Here is an 18,006-nt window from a genome sequence, read left to right as displayed (position 1 = left end):
ATCCTAATGGAGGTATGTCCGTAACACTGGATCCTAATGGAGGTATGTCCGTAACACTGGATCCTAATGGAGGTATGTGCGTAACACTGGATCCTAATGGAGGTATGTCTGTGACACTGGATCCTAATGGAGGTACGTCCGTAACACTGGATCCTAATGGAGGTATGTCCGTAACACTGGATCCTAATCGAGGTATGTCCGTAACACTGGATCCTAATGGATGTATGTCTGTAACACTGGATTCCAATGGAGGTATGTCCGTAACACTGGATCCTAATGGAAGTATGTCCGTAACACTGGATCCTAATATAGTATATACGGAGTGTATTTGTAATTGTGTATCCTTGGCAATTTATTTCCTTTTATACAAAATTTAATATAAGATTATTGATAAAGTGCAAATGCACGATGATACATATTAACGATCAAAAAGTTTCACTCCGTTTATTTTGTAATACAACCGTCACGTTGTAATCCTTGTGTAAGAATACAGGTATATATATTGTTACACGTTAAATAGGTAAATGTGGTATTGTCTAGTTTATAAAGGTTAACATTATCTCCTAACATTAGAAATCAAAGAAGGAAAATTCAGATTTCCAATCGTGGAAATAATCACATATCAACACTTATAACATCCGTTCTAGTTTAACACCCTGCTAATGTTTTGTCACCATTTAAATACCTCTTTTACGTAACGAGTATCTTTGGATTACGTATGCACCCACGCCTCATATCGATTCTATTTTTGGGTACATCTATTAAGTGCAAAATACCTGAATTTTCATGCGTTTTATCAATGAGATTAGACCAAGGACAGGTAGTGAACGGAGGCTATTATACATTGCGGAGCAGTGTAAACTTGTTGACATCAGTGAGTAATTTGTAAAGTAAGTTTACGATGACATCAACCTGAAATGTGGTAAACGTGAACTGGCAGAATTCCCGTAAGTGTGTTGTAGTGTAGTCTGACCTTAGGTATACAAAGTAATATTCTAAGTACTAAAAGTAAATGTTTTGCAGATTTTTACCTCAAATTTGACCATTTCATTTGGTGTATATCCAGTAATAAAAGTTATGTAATGGTGATGGTGATCATCTTACATCCATGGGTTTTATACATTTGAAGTTCACTTGCAAATCATAAAAATGTTTCCAAAGTTCGGAAGATTTATTATAACTGAAATCCTTAGAGTCATCTCAATATTGGGTTAATAGATTTTTCTTCATCTATAATGTTGGAATCCCGGGTAATGGCTGTTTTGTTACATTATGCTACTGATGAACGAATTATTCAGCTCTTCTGAATACGTTTGGTGACCTTTGTTTTCCCGAAACTCACCGTGATGTCACTTTACTACCAGGATGTTCTCTGCTATATATAGACAATTTCACAATGATGCAATTCTTGATTTTTCCGATCAAAGTCATGTAGTACTGTCAAAAAAGGCTAACTATGTGATGAAATATAACGCTATAGTATTAAATATACTGTAGATTGGAGTATCTGCATGTTAAAGTTATAAAACATTGATGTTTTACGCACCCCATCTGATTCAAAAGGAGTTTGGCAAAATAGGATTTTCATTTTTTTTTTGCCCCTAGCACCACCGATGTGTTATATCATGACAGCTGTATGATGCAGGGTAAGTCATATTTCCCATACTGCATATATTGTGAAATGTTATAGGTGCACTAACTTGAGTGCTTTTTATGGTTATCAATTAAGTTTAAACAATTATCATGGTATATACATATACATATATACATGTTTGGGTCAAAGAAGTAATATAGACGGTAAAATTCCATATAACACTGGATCCTAATGGAGGTATGTCCGTTACACTGGATCCTAATGGAGGTATGTTCGTAACACTGGATCCTAATGGAGGTATGTCCGTAACACTGGATCCTAATGTAGGTATGTCCGTAACACTGAGAGGCGACTAATGAGACATTCCGTAGCAAATTGGAGATTTTTCACATTTACCGGGCCAGATTTCCACATGCACATGTTCCACGTTTTTGATATCTCTCGTTGACTCACTTTATGTGATAGTGCATCTTGCGCAAGAATAGGTCCTCTACATCAGCGTTCCTTGTCCGCGATGCTTTCAGCTTAATTGCTGCCTTCGGCTGTCTTTAGCCGAGGGGACTATTGGTTTTATATAATAGCTATATTTTCAATTATAGTATATCAATTCTATCTTCTTGTAATATGATGTATATGTACATGTAACTGTTCTGTTTCACTGTGTCTTGAAAAAGGAGCGGATCGCTCCGAAAATTTGACAACCTAAACTTGTCCACACTGTTGGAATTACTTCTTTGCCCCATATACATATATATATATATATATAATGAGTTAAAGAATTATCAACTACGACAAATGAATATGAATTTCGTTAGAATGCATAACTCTCTTTTCTGCCGTCCCTTAGTTATACGAGTTAACGTGTAGTCGGTCACTGGTTTATTAATAGGGTATATGTTTACCTTTAGATATATTACGCCTTAATAGAGTGAGAATAAAGTGTAATGTACTGATATCACCTGATCACTTGACATATGTATCTTAAATATAAACTGAGTTAAAAGGGTATGTGAATGAGATAGAACCAGCGACGGTAAATGTCGGAGATTTTTTTTGTAATTATGGTAACCAATATGATATAATTGTCAAGACGGGTATGTACAATGATTTAATGTGTTTACAAAATTGGTTTAAATATATATTGTTGGTTTACTAAGGAATTAGTGGGTTTTGTAACAAATGCATTCATTATAGCACCGTTGTTAAAATGTAAATTGAAGGGAGAGTGAAGTGGTTGCCTGTAACATCTTGATCTGTATGTACAATGTTAACATACAGGTATGTTGTGTGTATCTGTAATATAACATCTGTATGTACAATGTTAATATACAGGTATGTTGTGTGTATCTGTAATATAACATCTGTATGTACAATGTTAACATACAGGTATGTTGTGTGTATCTGTAATATAACATCTGTATGTACAATGTTAACATACAGGTATGTTGTGTGTATCTGTAATATAACATCTGTATGTACAATGTTAACATACAGGTATGTTGTGTGTATCTGTAATATAACATCTGTATGTACAATGTTAACATACAGGTATGTTGTGTGTATCTGTAATATAACATCTGTATGTACAATGTTAACATACAGGTATGTTGTGTGTATCTGTAATATAACATCTGTATGTACAATGTTAACATACAGGTATGTTGTGTGTATCTGTAATATAACATCTGTATGTACAATGTTAACATACAGGTATGTTGTGTGTATCTGTAATATAACATCTGTATGTACAATGTTAACATACAGGTATGTTGTGTGTATCTGTAATATAACGTCTGTATGTACAATGTTAACATACAGGTATGTTGTGTGTATCTGTAATATAACGTCTGTATGTACAATGTTAACATACAGGTATGTTGTGTGTATCTGTAATATAACGTCTGTATGTACAATGTTAACATACAGGTATGTTGTGTGTATCTGTAATATAACGTCTGTATGTACAATGTTAACATACAGGTATGTTGTGTGTATCTGTAATATAACGTCTGTATGTACAATGTTAACATACAGGTATGTTGTGTGTATCTGTAATATAACGTCTGTATGTACAATGTTAACATACAGGTATGTTGTGTGTATCTGTAATATAACGTCTGTATGTACAATGTTAACATACAGGTATGTTGTGTGTATCTGTAATATAACATCTGTATGTACAATGTTAACATACAGGTATGTTGTGTGTATCTGTAATATAACATCTGTATGTACAATGTTAACATACAGGTATGTTGTGTGTATCTGTAATATAACGTCTGTATGTACAATGTTAACATACAGGTATGTTGTGTGTATCTGTAATATAACGTCTGTATGTACAATGTTAACATACAGGTATGTTGTGTGTATCTGTAATATAACGTCTGTATGTACAATGTTAACATACAGGTATGTTGTGTGTATCTGTAATATAACGTCTGTATGTACAATGTTAACATACAGGTATGTTGTGTGTATCTGTAATATAACGTCTGTATGTACAATGTTAACATACAGGTATGTTGTGTGTATCTGTAATATAACGTCTGTATGTACAATGTTAACATACAGGTATGTTGTGTGTATCTGTAATATAACGTCTGTATGTACAATGTTAACATACAGGTATGTTGTGTGTATCTGTAATATAACGTCTGTATGTACAATGTTAACATACAGGTATGTTGTGTGTATCTGTAATATAACGTCTGTATGTACAATGTTAACATACAGGTATGTTGTGTGTATCTGTAATATAACGTCTGTATGTACAATGTTAACATACAGGTATGTTGTGTGTATCTGTAATATAACGTCTGTATGTACAATGTTAACATACAGGTATGTTGTGTGTATCTGTAATATAACGTCTGTATGTACAATGTTAACATACAGGTATGTTGTGTGTATCTGTAATATAACGTCTGTATGTACAATGTTAACATACAGGTATGTTGTGTGTATCTGTAATATAACGTCTGTATGTACAATGTTAACATACAGGTATGTTGTGTGTATCTGTAATATAACGTCTGTATGTACAATGTTAACATACAGGTATGTTGTGTGTATCTGTAATATAACATCTGTATGTACAATGTTAACATACAGGTATGTTGTGTGTATCTGTAATATAAGACTGTTGATGAAGTGTAAATGCACATGATAAATATCACAGATCAAAGTGTTTCCCTCCTTTATCGTTGATGTTTTGGTTTGTATTGTTTGACGGTCCATCGACAATTCGAGTCATTTAGAGCCAAGCAACAATGTAAAAATAGACCTTCACATAAAATGAATCGTAAAAAAACAAAAAATAAAGGTTTAAATGTGTAAAAATGTCAATAGCAAACGAATTTGTTATGAGATATATTGTTTCTTATTTTAGGGATTTATTGAATGTAATGAATCACACATTGATTGCACAGAAACTGTATCAAATCAACGTTTCATAAAGGGTACATTATAATAGCTGTCACGTATTTGTTAGAAATCAGCGCTTTCAATCACAAAGTGTTTGACTTAAATGGTTGATTACATGCATGTCAATAAGGTTGGTCTTCCTGATGTAGAATGTATCTTTTTGTGATGTACAATGTAGGTATGGCCTATGCGTAGTCACGAGAGGACAACTTCCTCTCTGCGGTCTGCTCTACCTATTGCACATGAACCTACTTGAGGTTGAACTGAAAATCCATCAGGTCACGTTCTAATCATTATGCAAGCATACAGGTATAACTGTACTGATTTATTTATATATATATATATAAACATATTATATAACACGTCAAATATGTAAAAGCAGACATTACTATAATTTGCTAAATTGTCTGCAAATATTACAAATCCATGAAGGAAAATCTACTTTTCCAATCGTGTAAGTAAACACTTGTCACACTTATTACACCCGTTCTAGTTTCTTTGCAATCAATGTGTATTCGAAGTATTATGAAACTATATTGATGCATTTAACGTCTGATATATATATAGAGAAATATTTCACATATAACATACGTGATATTTAAGATACGGATTAGGTCGCGACCAGGCGGATGTGTTTTCAAATAAACACTGGTAACCACTTGAACATTTATGAAATTAATCAATGTTCCTTTTCATTTCAACAACGTCGCAATAACAAATGTGTTCGATAAAAAGTTTCCAAAAATTATGTTGTGACACCTAGTTTATTGTAGAATAAAAGAATTTAATATCAAATATTAAACGTTAAATTACACCAGTGGTACATGCACAGTGTAATAACTAATCAAGTATCCCCATTAGGTTTACACCTTATTAGGGATATGCGTTTTCAGCACTTGAGGTTAAAATGTCTGCTTGAAAAAATATTAGCTTCACTAGAGAGACGGACAAAAGTATTGGAATGTAGTTTGACGTTAAGTATAAAAAGTAATTTTCTAAACGTAACACAAATCGGACGTCTGCGGATTTGTTATAGTGATCATCATAAATTCATGTGTTTTGTATATTTAAAAAAATCACTTTTCAAAAAAATCATTTTAATTTTGCAGTTGTTCTTAATAACAAGTTCGGAAGATTTATGATAAACTCCTTTCAAGAGCAGATATAAAGTCATTTCCGTAATGTGATTTTCCTCATCTGTATTGATGCAATCGAAGGGTGTGGCTATTTTGTTACGTTCTGTTACGTACATCTGTATATGCTAATAATAGAACTCATGATGAACGATTTCACAATGATGCAATTCTTGACAATACAGTATATATTATATTAAAGAGCAGTCATCATCCCAATCATTACGATAAATATACATGAAATCCGTTCTAATGTAAACCCTCTTATCTTGTTGTCTACTTAAGACTGATTTTATCTGATATGAGTGAACGCGTAGTGATACACAGTACACTAGTTTACATAACACCCATCAATAGGGTATCAAGGATTAAGGAGAACCTGTTCACTGTCCACTTACCTGGGGGCTATCAAAGTGAAAATACATAGAGATAACATTCATAAACAGAAGTGTCGCTTACAGAACTATGTAAACGATTACTATTCAGTGTATAAAGCCTCCACCCCACCTGGTATAATATACAAATGTGACGTCACTTACTTTGTGCCTGAGCAGTCACCAGTTTCATGAATGAGATAAGCCAACGACGGTAAAACATTAGGTCACGAATATTCTTTACATACTCAGTACCAATTCACTACCAGGATTCGTCGCTGTACTTCACAGACAGTTAAAAACTTGATGAAAGGAAGTGTTTCAGTGGAAATTGGTGAGTAATTTGAGTGAACTGTTTGTAAGAATACGATTTACAGCCTCAGTCGTCAACTTTAATTCATCGTCACAGCACGTGGTTAAATCTGTCGGGTATGTGTCAATATATGCTAAGGATGAGTATGTGTCGGTATGAGCTAAGGATGGGTATGCACAAATGTTTCAATATGTTGATAAAAAATATCATGAAATATTTACATGTACATGTCGTTAGTTTACCAAGGTGTTGTGTGTTTGTTTTGTTACGTGATTTTACAATATACTTCGAGGGAAATTTCTTCAGGCCATACCAACATCACACACATTTTGCATGGGGAAGAATGCGCTGATTTGAAACAAGTACGTGACAGATTTTATAATGTACTCTCTATGAAACATTTATTTGATACAGTTTCTCTGCAATCAATCTATGATTATTTACATTCAATTAATCTCTATAATGAGATATGATACATTTTATAAACAATTGGGTTGCTATTGATATATTTTGATATTTTTACACATTCTAACCTTTTATTTCTTGTTTTTATATATTAAGTTTTTTGTGAATGTCTATTTTTTCACTGTTGTTTGGCCCTTAATGACTTGAACTGTCGATGGGCCGTTAAACAATACAATACAATACATCTTGCTGAGATCGATTTTGATTATGAAAGGATTTTTACTTATATGATCATGAACATATCGTTCGGAAAACTGTTAAACTTAGGTTTTTGCGTCAATAGATATAAGGAAAAAAAATCTTGGTAGATTTTTATATACGTCAACATGCATTTCTGTAACTTACATCAATCAGTATCAACTTCGTTGTCATAACAAATTTTGTTATTCCTTTGTCAAATGGAATCCGTATTGATCTGGGTAACATTACACAAAGATTTATTAAGTGATTATTTTCAAATATTTCTCCGGGCACATTTAGTTTTAAATAAAATAGTTTTGCAATATTTTTATGAGAATGACAATTTTATAATTTTATATACAATAAATTAAATGTTAAACAAAATGCTGTTTATCATCAAGGTAGTCAACTAGAAACGTAAATGGCATCAATATAGAGCATTCTCCTGCTCAGGAATGTATACAAAAGATTGTCAAGTTTAAAGATCGTTGATTTTTTATTCAACTTCATTAGTTATTTGTGAGTAATGGGTTTGTTTAACGTTAACACGCGATGTGTCTAGTTTCTCTATAGAGACTATCGCATAGACACGGTTTATCTACCCTTCACTCTTTTAATTTACGTTAGTTACATTCTTGTCACGATCATAACACGGCACTTGATACCCCGGAGAGAACTACATCGCTCTGTTTGAATAATATATATCAATAGAGTGTAATGAAAAGGGGGCGCGCTTGTTGTAACATTCTAAAGTTCGTCTAGGTGACACAGACAGACTGGGATAGTATCTCTAAACGAGTTTACTGATAATTTCCAGTAACACGTACAATATTTAACAAACAGAACCTCACTAAAGCATTATTTTCTAGACTCATAATAACTTTTGTAGTTAATTTTGGTTTGAAATCATATTGATAGGTGCTTATAGGCATATTTGAGGAATCATAATAATAACGACCATTACGTATGAGGCAAAAGCGTTCATTAATCACGTGCTTATTAAAATGACAAAAAAATAAAACGCAATTTACATGTGTACTCGAGATTGTCACTCATGTGTTAGTGAATGTAAACAGGTATATCAGATGACATCGTTATCGTGCGTACGATCGTACGATACAGGTATAAATTGACAATGCAGACACTTGTACCTACAATCCGAACTATTTAATGCACGCCATTTGAAAGAAGTGGTGAATCATTTTTTGCATGGAGTTTAATTACCCGGCAACAGCTAAGGTCGAAGGAAAACGGTTGTCTAGGTTTTGTTTTGGTTTTATATTGTTTAACGTCAACAGCTGACGTTATTTAAGGACGTGCCTCCATGGGGATTGAAGATTAGGTAATAACATATACTTACCATAACACGCAATGGGATGTAGCAGACCAATTTTTTCCTCGAACCTGCAGGGGTCTGGTACGTTAGTGTAGAATGACTTGCATATATCAAAATGTCGTTGTATTACAGCTAGCTGTACGTGCAGGAATTTCCTTCCTTGGTATTATTATTATTATTATTAAATGCTTAACGGCCCATCAACACAGGATAGGTCATTAGGGCCAACAAATGGTCACAAAACAATGCAAAACGAAAACATCAAACAAACTAAAAGGTTAAAAGACAAACGTCAATTTGAACATTGAAAGTGGCTATGATGACTCAAGTTTTATTAAAAAGATCAACAGCTTTCAGATAGCCTAAATTTGAAGAGACAGTTGTTTTCGAAAAGAGATTTAAGACATGTAATGTTATTATAGACATTTACCCGAGTTATGAATTTGTATTGATTTTCATTGCTCATATCATCCTTTCTTCTTCTCATTACGTTCTACTAACTTTCAAATATAAATATTGCTTGGACGAAATATTGGGTAATGTAAATGTTGTTCACATTTTGAAACAAGTATTAACAACAACATCATTTGATAACACATGTTGTTATCATAATTGACACTAGAATGCTTTATAGCGAATAACTTCAGGCGAAATACCTCTCGGGGGGTTCATCGTTTCGATTCGTTCACACATTATTTAACATCACAAAACATATCATGGTTTGTCAGTTATGAATAGTTTTCAGTTGTAAATGAATAGTTTTCAGTTGTACATGTACCTCGTCCACCTTTCAAAACAGAGAGCCTAGAATGTTCTAAAGGTAGAGCAGACTATCTCGGATGTATTACGTCACGTATTGAATACACAAACCATATACTTAATGACATTTAAATAATGTCTTTGACTCTTTGTAACGTTATTGATTTTCCAAATTCTATTAAGATTTTTTTTTTTTTTACCCCTTATTAACGAAAGTACATGACTAATGCCGAACATAAGATTAGATATTTCGGGGATGAGTTTTACCAGGTAGATATTTCAGGATATATATATATCCAGATAACATCTATCTGAGTAGGTGTATATACGTTTACAAAGTCATTCATTCGGTTATACATTTAACAGATCCACTTTAAACTGAAGTAGCCATACCAGATAAGATGGGGAAATTCAACACAGTCCACACGTTCCTCCTTATATCTGTACTAGTACCCTGTTCGTCTTTGGCTGTGGTGAGTATCATTTATCCTATTAATTATATTTTGATAGAGTATAGTAGCCAGGACTAATTTAAGATCACTGTACTAAGCACATATCGAGCCACCCTGCTAAGTGTTACCCCATACTTCAGGCTTTAATGTTGTATGTACACGTTCTGGTGTGTTAGCGGTGGTATTGTAATACGTTTGCAGCAATCTATCATATCATTTTTGTTTATATTCAAACTTAGATAAATTTTCGTGATAGCATTATAATGCTGGTATTAATTATTTGATTTCGAATCATTAACCTTTAATCTTGTAAGTGATAAGCTTACAGGGCTCATACCTTTTCATTGAATAGTTTTTATATTTTAATTTAGCTAAATATTTACGATAGAATTATTATACGAATATTTTGTTCATTTTGTTTTCTCCAAATTTACTCTGGTAAATGAAAAATTAAAATGTACTATTTACAGGGTCAGACAGAACATACCTATATAACTACTACTGGTATAGCATGTGTCCTCTGCCCTCCTGGATACTTCCACATAAAGGATTGTGATACTCCAAATACAATTGCAGTGTGCAGGCCATGTCCAGCGGGAACATTTTCAAGAACTTACAACAAAGCTATACATTGTGCTGCGTGCATGGGTCACTGCGAGTCGGATGTCCTTGTCACGGTTCAGGAGTGTAACGCCACTGTGAACATGGTGTGTGATTGCCCCCCCGGATTGATTCTTGAAAACCCAATGGCCAAATACCATGCTAAATGTAAGCCTTTTCAAGGCTGTAACCCAGGATCGGGAGTGGTTGAGCAAGGTAGGCTTTAAGGTAAAAGACTATCGGGAAATATTTTTCACATAAAATTAAAAAAAATGACGCATTCTCAGTTTATATCACGTATGTGTTGTATTAAAACTATATATATTTACCAAAGTCAGTCAATCTGTACTCATAATCATGACGTTATTATAAGGTTGACGATAGCTGGCCTTTTTTGTTTTGTTTATTGAAAATCTTTCTCAAATGTTAAGACGAAATATTAAATTTAAATCTCAGATATTTGTCAAAATCAATAGAAAAGATAAGTGTTTATACTTTGTTAATGCAAGTCAGTCAATTTGTCTGTAACTTGAATAAGAATTATTAATGATAATAAGAATACAAACAAGTCAGCAAAGGCGCCACCATATCACCGTGTATCACCATGTATCACCATGACATATTAAAACTTTTTGATTTCGAAATGATGACCGTACCCACCCCCACCCTCGTCTATTTTTTGTAACAGTGATCTTCACATTTACATTTTTAAATCCTTATTGCACATCTTCATAAAAAATGTCAGAAAGTCAAAGTTTAAAAAGAGTAAACCTTTACATTCCGAAAGAAGGACCGTACCCCACTCACCCAAGCGTCTATTTTTAGTTACGGTGACCTTGAACTTTACCTTCAAAATGTGTAAACCTCTATTGAACAGCTACCTTTACCAGTGTATCGCCATGTCATATTTCATAAAGATTAATTTTACCGTTTCGGAGATAATCTGCGGAAACGAAAGTGTGGACGGACAAACAAAATGACAGATGGACACTGATTACTATTGGGCAATCGCATTTCCGATGTTGGGTCTTAACTAACAAAGACACCCATCACAGTATCTAAGCTAAGCGAAGTTCACCCTTTCCCAATAGAACAGGGACGACCTTCTTCGCTGAAACAATTTAACGATATCCTTCCAAACTATTTATCTTTAAGATTACAAAACAATTTTTAGAGCTTATAATGGTGAAATATTTGTAAATACTACAATAGAAGAGTATTCAGTAATATATAGAATATTGTATTCAATATCGCAACCCATAATGTTGTCAGGTACGCCAGGTCACGAGCCCGTTTGTGCAAAGTGCAGACCAGGTATTACTTTTTCCCCGGAAGTGTCATGGCAGGAACCTTGCTATCCATGCACGCAATGCCCGTACGATAGCGTTTTGCAGGAATGCAACGCAACACACGACAGCATTTGTAATTTCCCGAGACGTAAGTTTTCATATTTGCCGGTTTACTAGTGTTATTGTTCATCGTATATATATCGGTTTAATCACTTATACAGCCAATTGTGTTCATCAACTTCAAATCTAAAATAAGATTCATCAAATAATGTGTTCTATTCTGTCATATTTACTAAATAAAGAATTTCAAATTACTGATGTTATATTGGTGAACATTATAACATTTATTCTTTAAATGGTAATATTCAGTACATAAAATGGAAGTTACATCTTAGTTTATTATGATCAATCAGGTTAATATTCTCTTTCACCAGGAAAGATAGAAAGGCAAACACTTTCTCACAATGTTGACTTATTTTTATATAAAATCATTAATAATTTAAATTCATTTTCATCCCATTATAAATTTTCAAATGAGAAAAAATAAAAACATTGAACAATACAACAGTTCGATTTGTTTTTAACCTTTTAAATTTCATTTTATTCAAAACAATTCAATTCCATATTGAAGCAATATGTGATATTAATTATTTCTGATTTCAGAATCCTGGCATGTGTATGTTGCAATACCTTCTGTAGTTGCTAATTGTTGTCTTATGCTGGTAATAATGATAATAGTAATGAATAGACGATGTTTTCGAAAAAAAGGAGGTGAACAAAAAATTGATGAGGAGGAATGCAGACACTTGGATCGTGTGTCTAACAACAGTAGCAGGTAACATCAACTCCCACGGTATTTAACTCTGCCTGTTGTCCAATTGCAACTGCACGAATGCTGTAAATATAACTACAGGGAACCGTTACATGTTGTCGATGTAAATATATTTGACGACCAAGTTCGATGTCAGCAGTTATGTATACATATGACATAACATACTTTTTCCAAACCTGAAGTTAGTTACACTGTATCGGGACACGGTCACCACCACAATATGTTCGTTGTCATACTACCGTAATGTCCGTCCAAATGAAAGTCAATTCTTATATTTACACAAAAAGAAAGTTTAAAAGTGATATGGAGAAATACATGTAACAGTCGAAGCGGGTGGCTCCTTGTAGTAAGTATTTACAGTAATGTTCACATGTGTGTTTGTGTTGTGTCCATTTGTGAAGACTCTACTGGTGGATTGTTTAGTCTCCTGGTGTTTGCTGTAATATAAATGGCAACAGTGATTTCTTTTGGGTTGTGGCACGCATCAGAATATTACACTTTGCAGATTGTTTTAATGTGAAATTAACAAGTATTCCTGTATATTTTTAAATTCATACATTAAGGAATTTTACGCACATTAGTTTCACATTAGTTTTACATTAGATTAGACAATTTAGATTTCAAACATTTTGGCACCTACCTAGCATCACTGATGAGTCCATCAAACAGGTGTATAATACGGTGTAATTTATTTTTACCATACAGTATCTTTAACCCAGAAGGTGCAATCAACTGTGTGCATGTGTGTTACGTTCATCTTACGATCAGTCTTTCCTTTTTTCTTTCTCAGTGATTCCGGTTCGGACAAGATTTCTGAACAAATAGAAATGGAGCCGTTGGGTAGGCATCCAGCCATATAACAGACAACTAGAAGGATGTGATGCGGAGTTTGTTTCATGGTATGTTTATGTAAACATCATGTGTTACATCATGCAATCTTTAGACGAAAGCTTCAGTTGTTTGCTCTTAATATATCTAATTCATCTGGTGCAGAGAACTGGTGGAATTAATCATCTAAGCCGTGACGCGGTGTCTGTAGTCCGTCTATCCGTCCGCCAACTTTTCCTTTTCAACACTTCTATTCCTGAACGACTCAAGTGAATTCTGACTAAATATGGTATAAAGTACCCTTTGGCATTTAGGATTTAATTTTATGAAAATAGAAAGTATGCCCCCTGGGGAATCAGGGCGGGGCCCAATATGGGAAAGTTATGTAAATCGTTCGAATTCTTCTTCTTTCATAATGGAGGGAACCAAATTGTGTCCAGGGTATCATTGGGCAAAGATACTTTCGATCAACTCCATTTCGCAGGGTATTTATTCTTGCGTAAATTTGAGCTAAAATAATTGCACAATGATTTATGACTGGATAACACAAGAGAGACACACCTAGTGAAGCTAGAAATATTGTCAAATCGAGTAATACAGAAAAAAAATTACAACGAAAATATACTTTATGTTGATGGTTGTTTCTTTCTCGATACATGGTTTCACAAAAGTAAGGAACAATTTTGTTATCAGTTAAGAATATGTCATATTCCAGTGAATGATAATATTGTTTAAATAAACATTTTATAGAATTAAAATGCGACAATTAGATTTCATGCGCAAAAAAAAAGGAGTTCACAATACATGGACCTTTAAAATTACACTTTGATAATCCATGCATTTCAGCCATAGACGTGGGCGACTGTGAAACAATCATTCAGGAAAATCAAAATAACAACCTACCTGATACGGAACAGATTTACGAGTGCCTATTAAAATGGCAACAACAAGGGAGATCTCATTCGACAGACGTCCTTGTCCAAATCCTAACCGGGAAATCCTACCATAATCTCGTGCGAACATTGCAAACTGATTTTCAGGCGGAATTCACGACGAATCCTGACACAACCTGAAAAAAGTCATCCTTCTAATTGGTCAACCGAATTCTGAACAACAGGATGATTTGTCCCCAATTTCACGTGATCATTTGATGGTCGGGTTGAACTGTGGATAGCGAACTCGCCTTTGAACGAGACGACCGGGGATTGATTCCCTAATCGGACGTGAAAAGGTATGTGTCACCTGCTCGACCACGTGGTTACTGCCGGTTGCTCCAATTACACCCCACCGAAAGACACCATTCGCGCTTTCGACCGGATCAACAAGAGTGCTTGATGTATATAAAATGATCTAACTTGTTTTTTTTTTATTGTTGAAAGAATCATAAATATACTTTGTAATAACTAAAATAGCATTCAACAAGAGTGTGTCATTTGATGAGATTTAAAATTGTGATACGATCGACAAACTGTATGCTGTAACGGATTTTTAAAAAATGTTATTGTAATTTGTGTAGTTACAGACCGTAAACAGCTTGTATTAAGTACCTTGCGATCATGATGCAGACCGGTAGTATGTATCATTGGTTTTTACAGACATAGTGTCATATGTAAGAGTGAATCACTGCACAAAACAAATCTGGGATAATTTGCTTGTTCAATATCAAAATCGATATCGGTTTCATCGGAATATTTCATTCATTTTATCCAAGGGCAGATGTACAAGGTAAAATTATGTATACACATCCTCTAAATAGCTGTAAGGAATTTCCACAAAATCATGTAGAATCTAGGTGTAGTACATAAGCTACAACCCGCAGTATGGTATGTAACGTTGATCTCTGACGGCTGTCAACTTAAAATACACCTACTGCCTTTCCTTATACGAGCTTCAATTTGAATCATATGACATTGTCCTTTTATTTGTATTAGACAGAAGAAGCCAGGTGAGTTTTATTTGCTGATCATTTTTTAACATATAGTTCCAAATGTGAATATATTTAGACTTCATTATAGCTGTTAAATACATCACAATGATGAATATGTCAGTGTTTTCATTAATTGCCAAGTCGCTTTTACCACGAGGTGAATATATCAAAATCGATATCGGTTTCATCGGAATATTTCATTCATTTTATCCAAGGGCAGATGTACAAGGTAAAATTATGTATACACATCCTCTTAATAGCTGTAAGGAATTTCCACAAAATCATGTAAAATCTAGGTGTAGTACATAAGCTACAACCCGCAGTATGGTATGTAACGTTGATCTCTGACGGCTGTCAACTTAAAATACACCTACTGCCTTTCCTTATACGAGCTTCAATTTGAATCATATGACATTGTCCTTTTATTTGTATTAGACAGAAGAAGCCAGGTGCGTTTTATTTGCTGATCATTTTTTTAACATATAGTTCCAAATGTGAATATATTTAGACTTCATTATAGCTGTTAAATACATCACAATGATGAATATGTCAGTGTTTTCATTAATTGCCAAGTCGCTTTTACCACGAGGTGAATATATTCATCTGAATGTATGTATTTTGACTTAGTTATAACGATTTTAGATATTCTTTACCTTTTTTTCAGGAATTGCTATCGATCTTTGAAGGTGATATTAATTCAGAAAAAAAATCTCTATTTTTACTTGTTATTTTTTGTATGACTGATCTGATAATACTAACTCATTGTCTTAAGATCTAGAAAATCATATTGACTCAAACTTTCTAATTTTGTGTGAAATCTTATATGGAACATAATGACAATAGGTAAAGTTGATCTTAACAGCTGTAATAATATCGTCTTTTTGTATATCACTTATCTGTTTCATTTAAACCGTCCTTACCGTAAGATCAGGAACATTTTGGATATCAAAGGGATAGTCAGGGTGGTGCAGTGGATAGCGCACTTGCCTTTCACTAAGGCGGCCGGGGTTCGATTCCCCGATCGATCGTGAAACGGTATGGGTCACCTGCCCGACTACGTGCATTTTCTCCGGGTACTCCAGTTTCCTACCACACTAAGAGCCTCGCCGGCTTATATCCGGGCCATCAAAAGTGATTAATATAAGTTGGAATAATTTGTTTCAAAATTGTTGTAAAACAAATAAACGTATGATATCCAAGGAATACACTTCTGAAATTCATATCTTGTCTGCCCCCTGGCTATTTATTCTCTTGACAGAATCGAAGGTTCCTGGTTATTTTTTTCCCTGTAAACCAACACGGACCAATATTAGGATTGATGGAGATTATCAAAGAGCTATTTTGAGATAACCATTTCGCTAGCGCGCGATTCATGTTATTTGTTATCAATTCATACATTTATCTTTGGTAATAAATATACAAGATTCCACAACAATTTTTCAGACAATTATTATTATTATCAATGCCATCAATGCCATCAACACAGGATATGTCAATAGAGCTAACAAATGGTCGACAAAAACAAATGCCAAATAAAAACATCAAACCAAACTTTTTTTGAAAGATAATATTGTTTACTTTTACATATAACACACGTACGCGTGAATACACCTACACATGGCTAGTCTATATGGCAGAATGAGCTGCGTTTTACACGGGTTTGGGGTATCCCTACCGGCGAAGTCTGCTAAGGTCACATGCCTGTTCTCTTGGGGTATCCCTACCGGCGAGGTCTGCTAAGGTCACATGCCTGTACACTAGCCTAGGCCCCTGTAAATAATTCATTTTGATATAATTGTTTCAAATAATTTTGCCTGTTCATGTGATCTTGTTCATACTTTGACTGTGAACAATTCTTTTGTCTCCGGTATGTATTTTGTAACATTACTTCACCTATGTCCATTCATTCATTTAATTATTATATTTTCAAGTGGCTATAGTGACTCAAATTTTATTAAAAAGACTAACAGCTTTCAGATAGCCTAAAATTGAAAGTTATGTTTTCGAAAAGAGATTAAAGACATGTAATGCTATTATAAAAGTGTTCTCGAGTTGACTGAAAGTCGACACAATCTAACGGTGCATTACTGTAAATGGTTCCTGACACGTTAACGATAATCTTCAAAATTACGTTTACAGGAACTTTTATTCTAAATAGACAAAAACCTAGGGGTTTGAAAATCGGATGAGATATCTGGATACATAATTTATTTTCCACACGATTTTTAAAGATATTCCATGGCTATACACATGGGATTTGCTTCTTTTACATCTATTCACGCCTTATTGCGGAATATCTCGTGAAGCATGGTTAACACTCCGGCCTTCCAAGCAGGCGGCCAGGGGTTCGATCCCCGAAGTCGCCGTACGCATGGAATATTAGAGAAAGTGTTTTTCTCCTACCCACACAACTCCAACAACCCAGGTGGAGTATAAAATGGTCTGGTGTTGCGGTATCTGTGCTGTAGCATTCAAGTGAGGTGGCACTATAAATGATA

At 34.1% G+C, this 18,006-nt stretch overlaps 1 pseudogene; it reads left to right on the top strand.

The window, feature by feature from the left end:
• The first annotated feature begins 767 nt into the window (after nt 1–767).
• On the top strand, nt 768–17,018 carry LOC110446084 (annotated as a pseudogene).
• Nucleotides 17,019–18,006: the final 988 nt, after the last annotated feature.

Source organism: Mizuhopecten yessoensis, unplaced genomic scaffold (genome assembly GCF_002113885.1).
Source record: "Mizuhopecten yessoensis strain PY_sf001 unplaced genomic scaffold, ASM211388v2 scaffold285, whole genome shotgun sequence".
NCBI lineage: Eukaryota > Metazoa > Mollusca > Bivalvia > Pectinida > Pectinidae > Mizuhopecten > Mizuhopecten yessoensis.
This window is presented reverse-complemented; position numbering and strand designations above follow the sequence as displayed.